This window comes from Lepisosteus oculatus, unplaced genomic scaffold, assembly GCF_040954835.1.
Source record: "Lepisosteus oculatus isolate fLepOcu1 unplaced genomic scaffold, fLepOcu1.hap2 HAP2_SCAFFOLD_647, whole genome shotgun sequence".
Classification (NCBI taxonomy): Eukaryota; Metazoa; Chordata; class Actinopteri; order Semionotiformes; family Lepisosteidae; genus Lepisosteus; species Lepisosteus oculatus.
The window spans coordinates 47369-54338 of NW_027168201.1; the positions used below are offsets into that span (position 1 = coordinate 47369).

The window sequence follows — 6970 nt, forward strand, 5'->3', positions numbered from 1 at the left end:
GGGCGCAGTAAGTACAGACGTTTAAAAAGCTCCACTCATGCCGACGATGCAGCATGAAGAAGCGCAACCTAACGTTTGACAGACAAAAGCCGGGCGCCGCTACGAGCAATATGAAATCAAACTGACAGCACACGGCGTTTCGCGCTGACTCAAAAGTGATCTCGACAGACGCTGTTCTCTGCATAACGCTGAAAGAGCTAAAGAGCGTTTCTGTTGAGACGTAACAAGCTTGTTTCTTTCTACCATGATGTTACCATGACAAAATCTGTCTTTAAACACCTTGCTCAGTCTCTGACGAGACTGTCAAAAATTGCTTTCGCCGATTGTATTGCAAACCGGCGGAAGCGGGGTATTGGGAAAAGTTTTCAACTAGCAATAATCGCGCCTCGGCTAAACCTCACAGGCTACGATACTGCCACTGCGCAAAGCTGACGGTTGCCAGGCAACCGCGGGGATCCTATGGAAATCGTTATCAATCGTCTCATGGCATGTCGTTGCTGTAACGCTTCATATTTCACAGCATATTCCCGCCCCCCAAAGAAAAGAGCGCCAATCAGAGAGGCGGAGACCGAGGACTCGCAGAGCAGACGGCCACAGTCGCCGTAATAAGAGCGATTGTGAGCGGTTTTAGTTTCTCTCTTTGACCAGCCCAGCTGCGCCCCACCCGAAGGCAGGGAAGCACAAAAATTGTATGGAACTCATTCATGTTCCTCTCCATGGAAATCTTTAGTAAAAGGCAAAAGATTTGTACGAGATGAAGAGAAACCAGAGTGCGTGGCTGGACAGCTGCAGGAGCCCAGGCCGCCTTCAAGGCCTCTGCCCTGCCGGTCGTGGTTGGCAATGCACCTGGCCTTACAAACGAGCCAGTGGGGCCCGTTCAGCTCTGGGCTCATCGCCTGCGGCTCTCGGCTTACCTGGCAGGGGAGATACCTTGATCAGCCTGTAGTTAGAGTAGTTGGATTGTTTTCTTGTTTTGTGGAAGCAGTGTTTGTTTTGCAGTTTGAGATGGCAACCTTTGGATCCCGCAAGAATGCTGTACGTTTTGAGCTTTTGGATGACCTCTTCATGGATCGTATGCAGTTCAGCAGAAAAGTGTTACAGAAGGAACGTGGCTTTGAACCTCGGCACTTGGATTTCATCTTCGCTCTCCCAGGTCAGAAAGCATTTGAGGTTGTTTTTGCTACCTATTCTCTGTTTGAACAATGTGTGGATGTGTTTGAGGCAAAAAGAGGGAAAGTTCCTGCCCTTGAGAAGATCAACTTGCAGCCTCTGACACAGAGAGAGAGGAAAACGGTGCATGTTGTTATGTTCTCGGAACTGGCAAAGACGGAGGACATTCACACCTGGCTTAAGCAGTACTGCACCGTCCACCATGGAACTGAGGTTAGAGATGTTGACGGTATAAAAACAGGAGCAAGGAAATTCGAGGTTCGCTTGCTACCGGACAATGTAAATGGAGGCTTAAGGCACCTGCCCTCTACAATCCGGCTGGGCGCCTGCAATGGCTATGTTTTTTATGTGGGACAACCAAAGGTGTGTCGGCGCTGTGGTGTTGTGGGACACCTGGCATCGTCCATACATTTCAAAATCCATACAGCTTGTGAAAGATGAAATCCATTTCTTGGTTGTCAGTGGAAAAAGATTGCCGGCTGCAAGAAGCGCAAGTGATTGTTTTCTTTGACCATAAACCTGCAAATGTAGGGAGCACAAGTGGCTGTCAGTCTCTGTGGCGCAATCGGTTAGCGCGTTCGGCTGTTAACCGAAAGGTTGGTGGTTCAAGCCCACCCAGGGACGCATGTCTCAGTTTTTCCAATGTAAACATCATCACCGCTAAAGAAGATGGCGCAGAAGGCTCCACAGTCGAAACGTTGTGCTTCTTTTCTTCTCTTTTCAGCATGGAGTAAACCTTTGCTTGATCCTTTGCAGCCTACGCATGCTGACACAGCTACCTTTCTCTTAACGCGCCTCAATCATTATTCACCAAAACCATCAGCAGAATGTGTCGCCTTTGTGGTGATGTCACTCCTCTGCTTCACAAATGTCCTTAGTGACGGACCATTTCTTTCTGCCATTTTTCCGGAGCGGTTATTGATTGCTCCATCATTTCCCTCATACTTTCCATCCCTAGATTGAAAAAAAAAAAAACAGAAACAGGCTGACAGGACGACAATCAAATTGCAAAAACTCATCAAAGCACTCGATAGAGTATTTGAATCCACAAGTAGCTACGAGCAACTTTGTCCTGGCTTGCATGAAAGTCGGAAAATGTCAAAAAGAAAAAGATGGTGGCTTTTTCATATCTGTTCTTTTATTTTTAGTTCGTTGGCTCTTCTGTCCATTGTCCTCCTGCCTGGCTCTTGACCTGTGACTGTCTGAACGCACACATTAGACTTTCAGGCGGGGGATTTGTCCTGAGCCTCTGTGAAAGACCCACCCACCCCCATAAATAACTGCTCTAGAAACACATGAATGCAAAACTAAACCACAGCTTAAAGAGGAGCTCCAACTCAGTGCCATACTAATGTAAACGAAGTAATACTAAGACATGTTCTTATGGATTTGTCTTACCTTGAGATATGTAATTGGATTTCAGGATTAACTTCCTCATTCAATGTACTGGTGATTCTTTGCCTGGTCAGTACCTGGGTGGGAGACCTCCAGCGAACAATTAAGCTTGCTGCTGGAAGTGGTGTTAAGAGACTCTTAGGATCTTCCAGAGGTGTCTGTCCAATAGCACTAGTTGCCTTAGAGCTGGCTCAAACATTGCTCAAGAGTCTACCTTTCACAGATGCGCAAAGATGAATGATGGGGGTGCACGCTTCAAGGAGCCTTCCAACTGTAGGGACCGATTAGAGACGATCCGTAGCATGTGTTCGTTTCCATATACGCCCCGTGTCTCAACGGTAGGACAGAGTCAAATACTGCCTCGACACGTAACAGCGTTATATTAAACCGCAGGACTTGAGGGCTGTTTTGTTTGAATGTTCAAGGCATTGGTAAGAGCGTAGGTCAAGGGCCATTGGTGCATCTCCTGTAACTGGAGTAAAAATGCTATTCAAAGTGCAGTGACTAAAATCGTCGTCCACATGTCTCCGTTGTTGATTGCTTTCTGTCTAAGAACGTTCTGTTTTCATGTCCGAACGGGGAGACTTTATCATTCCAACTTGAAGCCACCCTTAAGTCCTCTGAGGTGTGTGTGTGTGTGTGCTTGCACGTATGGCGTAAAAGGTTTCTTAAACGGAGAGCGAACTTGAAAAAAGTTGCCTCCACTGCCGCCGCCGCCTCGCACTCCCTGTTCGATTGTAGCAAGAAGGCAGCGGCCGCAGTGCTCGCTGTAGTCGTGGCCGAGTGGTTGAGGTGACAGACTTGAAATCTGTTGGGGTCTCCCCGCGCAGGTTCAAATCCTGCCGACTACGGCGTCCTTTGCATTTGGTTGCGTGCGTGCGTGTAAAAGGACCAGCGCCGTTTAGTTTTCGCTGGGACCTTTAACACTCTAAATCGCCTGGACCCGCAGCCTGTGAAATCGATTCTTCAGCACCCACGATGGACGCTTTGCCGCTGGACACAGATAACGATGCTTTTCTGCAACGAGCTTTCCAGCTGAATTTTCTCAGCAGCTCCGTACTGAACCTGTTCTCCATTGCAACATAGCGGAGGGTCGTCACGTCTATAGCAAGGCTGTGTAGGACCGCATACGCCACAGTGACTTGTACACAGACCACATGACAGGCAAGCAAAATACACTTTTAAAATTCCAAAGACTCACAAGGTCAGAGAAACAGCGATGACCTGAACAGATCTGTTACAGAAGTCTAGGTTGACCTTTTTAGAGCTGTAATTGCATTTTTGTTTAATAGAAGATCAAATCTACTCGCATGTACCAGCACATTACAGTTTATTGATGTTAATTCTGTTTAAGTAATAAGATTGCTAACGATGTTGGACTTTAGCCGGTGTTTTTTAGAACAAATTGCTTACACTTCTGTAAGGAATACCCAGTACGTGCCTTTGTCAGTCATTGCTCACCATACCTGTAACTTTCTTATCTAACTCACTTCCTCAAATGGTGAAGGTCCACAAACATAAATGAAAAAAAAACCCTTGTTGTAGATGAGGTGCACAAAAAAGCAGCCCCTGATAGTGTATAACACATTTATACTATTGCAGAGACACATGTAACATATATATACTGTATATATATATGAAACAGAAATAGAAACAGAAACAGGAATCGCTTACTCACCTGGAGAATCTCTGTAGGAATATCTAGCATTTATCAATGGAAATAAAAGCTGCTTTAATACAGTGCATGTTCAAACTCAAACCCTCAGCTGCTGTTCTTGTTTGTTTTGGGACAAATTGCAACTGAGCATCGCATGAGCCGTTACGTACCCTTATCTGTTAGGGAATTTCAAGGGAGGAGTTAGGTCAGAATGGGTAGGCTGCAAAACAACAAGTAAAGATTTATTCCAAGATGAAACGTTGTGGCGGTTTTCTTATCTTTTCAGCATGGACTAAACTTTTACGTGTTCCTTATATGCTATATATGTATATATTAGCACCAATGTCGTTCTTAAAAACTAACATGAAATTGTCAGGGACATTCAGCTATATACAAAGACGAGACAGACAAAGTAATAATTCTGTATTAACGTGGCCTACATATTGACGCAATGGTCGAACTAACTGACATGTTCTGATTCAGATCCCCTGCAGTTCATGCCAATTAGAACAATAGCAATGCTGAGTCCTCCCCACCCTACTGAGCACAAATTCAGCTGCTCTCCAGTTCTGTTCTGCATGTTTTTTCATTGCATTTGAGCTCGGAGCTGGAGATGATCTCCATACAGTTCTGTGTTCACCAGCCCGCACTTGCGTGCTAATTTACGGGTTGTGGCAAATGCTTTTCTATAGTTCACATACATGACGCCAACCTGTTACCGAGGAACCTGAGAGGTTTAAAAGCCTCACGAGCCAGGCAGGACTCGAACCTACAATCTTCTGATCCGAAGTCAGACGCGTTATCCATTACGCCACTGGCCCATAGAACATGCACTTGCACTCCACCACAGAGAGCTCTACACTGCTACTAGTAGTACACTTCCCCATCTAAATTTTCACAGCAAGAAACTTGTGTTTCCTACTATTTTTATCAGGTTTAAAATATCATCTCCTTAAAACAGAAAAAGTGTTGATGTGTCGTGCTGAAATTCCGATTGATTTTGAATTCAAAGAAAAAGGTTTTCTTCCAAAACACCATGAAATTGTCACATCTTGCAGACAATAGGTGTATTCCATGTTGAAAAGAGAAGAAAGAAAACCATGGAGCCTTTTACAGGTGTGAGGCTTCTTCAGGTGTGAGAAGACCTCACAGTCGAAACGCTGTGTTTCCGTTCTTCTCTTTTCAGCATGCAATAAACCTAGTACTTGTTCCTTTTCAGCCGAGGCATGCTGACGTAGCTACCCAGCTGAACATCTTGCAGACTCTACAGTACTTCTCTCCTGTAGAAGTAAAGCAGGGCTTGCTGGGTGAGCTTTTGCTCCAGTAAATTAGGTCACGTGTCATGTTAAATCACTTCTTCTAAACACAACATTTGCTGGTGCTAGCTTTCCCCATGAAAAGAGACATTTCCCTTACAGTACATGACATATCGTTTTTATTCTATCAATAAGTATAGAAATTAAACAAAAGAAAAAATGGTGTCACCAAAGAATGCACAGCTCTGTCGCCTTGGGGAGGTGTCAAGGGCATTGAGCTCCTTGGACATGAAAAGTGCCCGATAAATGCCATTTCTCATCATTTCTCTTGGCGTCAGTTCTGCTATTAAATGGGACGGAGGCAACGGGCTCAGAGAGCAGGTTAAGTGCACACCGAACGCAGATGTGTCCAAGTGTCTGTAAAAGCGCGGTGCTCTGCTGGCGCTGTTCCCTAGTGGCTTAAAGTGCCCGCCTAGTAAGCAGGCGATCCTGGGTCTGAATACCAGCGGTGCCTCTCTCCGTGTCTTGTTGTGCCGAATGTATCATTTCAGACAAACATGTACAGCTTGGTTCAGTTTAATGCAAGAATTCATTTCCTTTCTGGAATAACTTGTTTTTGAAGAAATCCATACAGCTTGTGAAAGATGAAATCCATTTCTTGGTTGTCAGTGGAAAAAGATTGCCGGCTGCAAGAAGCGCAAGTGATTGTTTTCTTTGACCATAAACCTGCAAATGTAGGGAGCACAAGCGGCTGTCAGTCTCTGTGGCGCAATCGGTTAGCGCGTTCGGCTGTTAACCGAAAGGTTGGTGGTTCAAGCCCACCCAGGGACGCATGTCTCCGTTTTTCCAATGTAAACATCATCACCGCTAAAGAAGATGGCGCAGAAGGCTCCACAGTCGAAACGTTGTGCTTCTTTTCTTCTCTTTTCAGCATGGAGTAAACCTTTGCTTGATCCTTTGCAGCCTACGCATGCTGACACAGCTACCTTTCTCTTAACGCGCCTCAATCATTATTCACCAAAACCATCAGCAGAATGTGTCGCCTTTGTGGTGATGTCACTCCTCTGCTTCACAAATGTCCTTAGTGACGGACCATTTCTTTCTGCCATTTTTCCGGAGCGGTTATTGATTGCTCCATCATTTCCCTCATACTTTCCATCCCTAGATTGAAAAAAAAAAAAAAAACAGAAACAGGCTGACAGGACGACAATCAAATTGCAAAAACTCATCAAAGCACTCGATAGAGTATTTGAATCCACAAGTAGCTACGAGCAACTTTGTCCTGGCTTGCATAAAAGTCGGAAAATGTCAAAAAGAAAAAGATGGTGGCTTTTTCATATCTGTTCTTTTATTTTTAGTTCGTTGGCTCTTCTGTCCATTGTCCTCCTGCCTGGCTCTTGACCTGTGACTGTCTGAACGCACACATTAGACTTTCAGGCGGGGGATTTGTCCTGAGCCTCTGTGAAAGACCCACCCACCCCCATAAATAACT

General features: G+C 45.3%; 6 non-coding genes across 6 annotated transcripts; 3 read left to right on the forward strand and 3 right to left on the reverse strand.

Annotated features, from left to right (window-relative positions):
* Positions 1 to 288: 288 nt before the first annotated feature.
* On the reverse strand, positions 289 to 430 carry LOC138233306 (U4 spliceosomal RNA). Its single transcript, XR_011187442.1, has one exon. It is a non-coding gene; the product is annotated as a U4 spliceosomal RNA (small nuclear RNA).
* A 227-nt stretch (positions 431 to 657) lies between these two features.
* Positions 658 to 774, reverse strand: LOC138233304 (U5 spliceosomal RNA). Its single transcript, XR_011187440.1, has one exon. It is a non-coding gene; the product is annotated as a U5 spliceosomal RNA (small nuclear RNA).
* Positions 775 to 1720: 946 nt separating this feature from the next.
* trnan-guu (transfer RNA asparagine (anticodon GUU)) lies at positions 1721 to 1794 on the forward strand. Its single transcript has one exon. It is a non-coding gene; the product is annotated as a tRNA-Asn (tRNA).
* A 1540-nt stretch (positions 1795 to 3334) lies between these two features.
* On the forward strand, positions 3335 to 3416 carry trnas-uga (transfer RNA serine (anticodon UGA)). The gene has a single exon. It is a non-coding gene; the product is annotated as a tRNA-Ser (tRNA).
* Positions 3417 to 4970: 1554 nt separating this feature from the next.
* trnar-ucg (transfer RNA arginine (anticodon UCG)) lies at positions 4971 to 5043 on the reverse strand. The gene has a single exon. It is a non-coding gene; the product is annotated as a tRNA-Arg (tRNA).
* Positions 5044 to 6235: 1192 nt separating this feature from the next.
* trnan-guu (transfer RNA asparagine (anticodon GUU)) lies at positions 6236 to 6309 on the forward strand. The gene has a single exon. It is a non-coding gene; the product is annotated as a tRNA-Asn (tRNA).
* Positions 6310 to 6970: the final 661 nt, after the last annotated feature.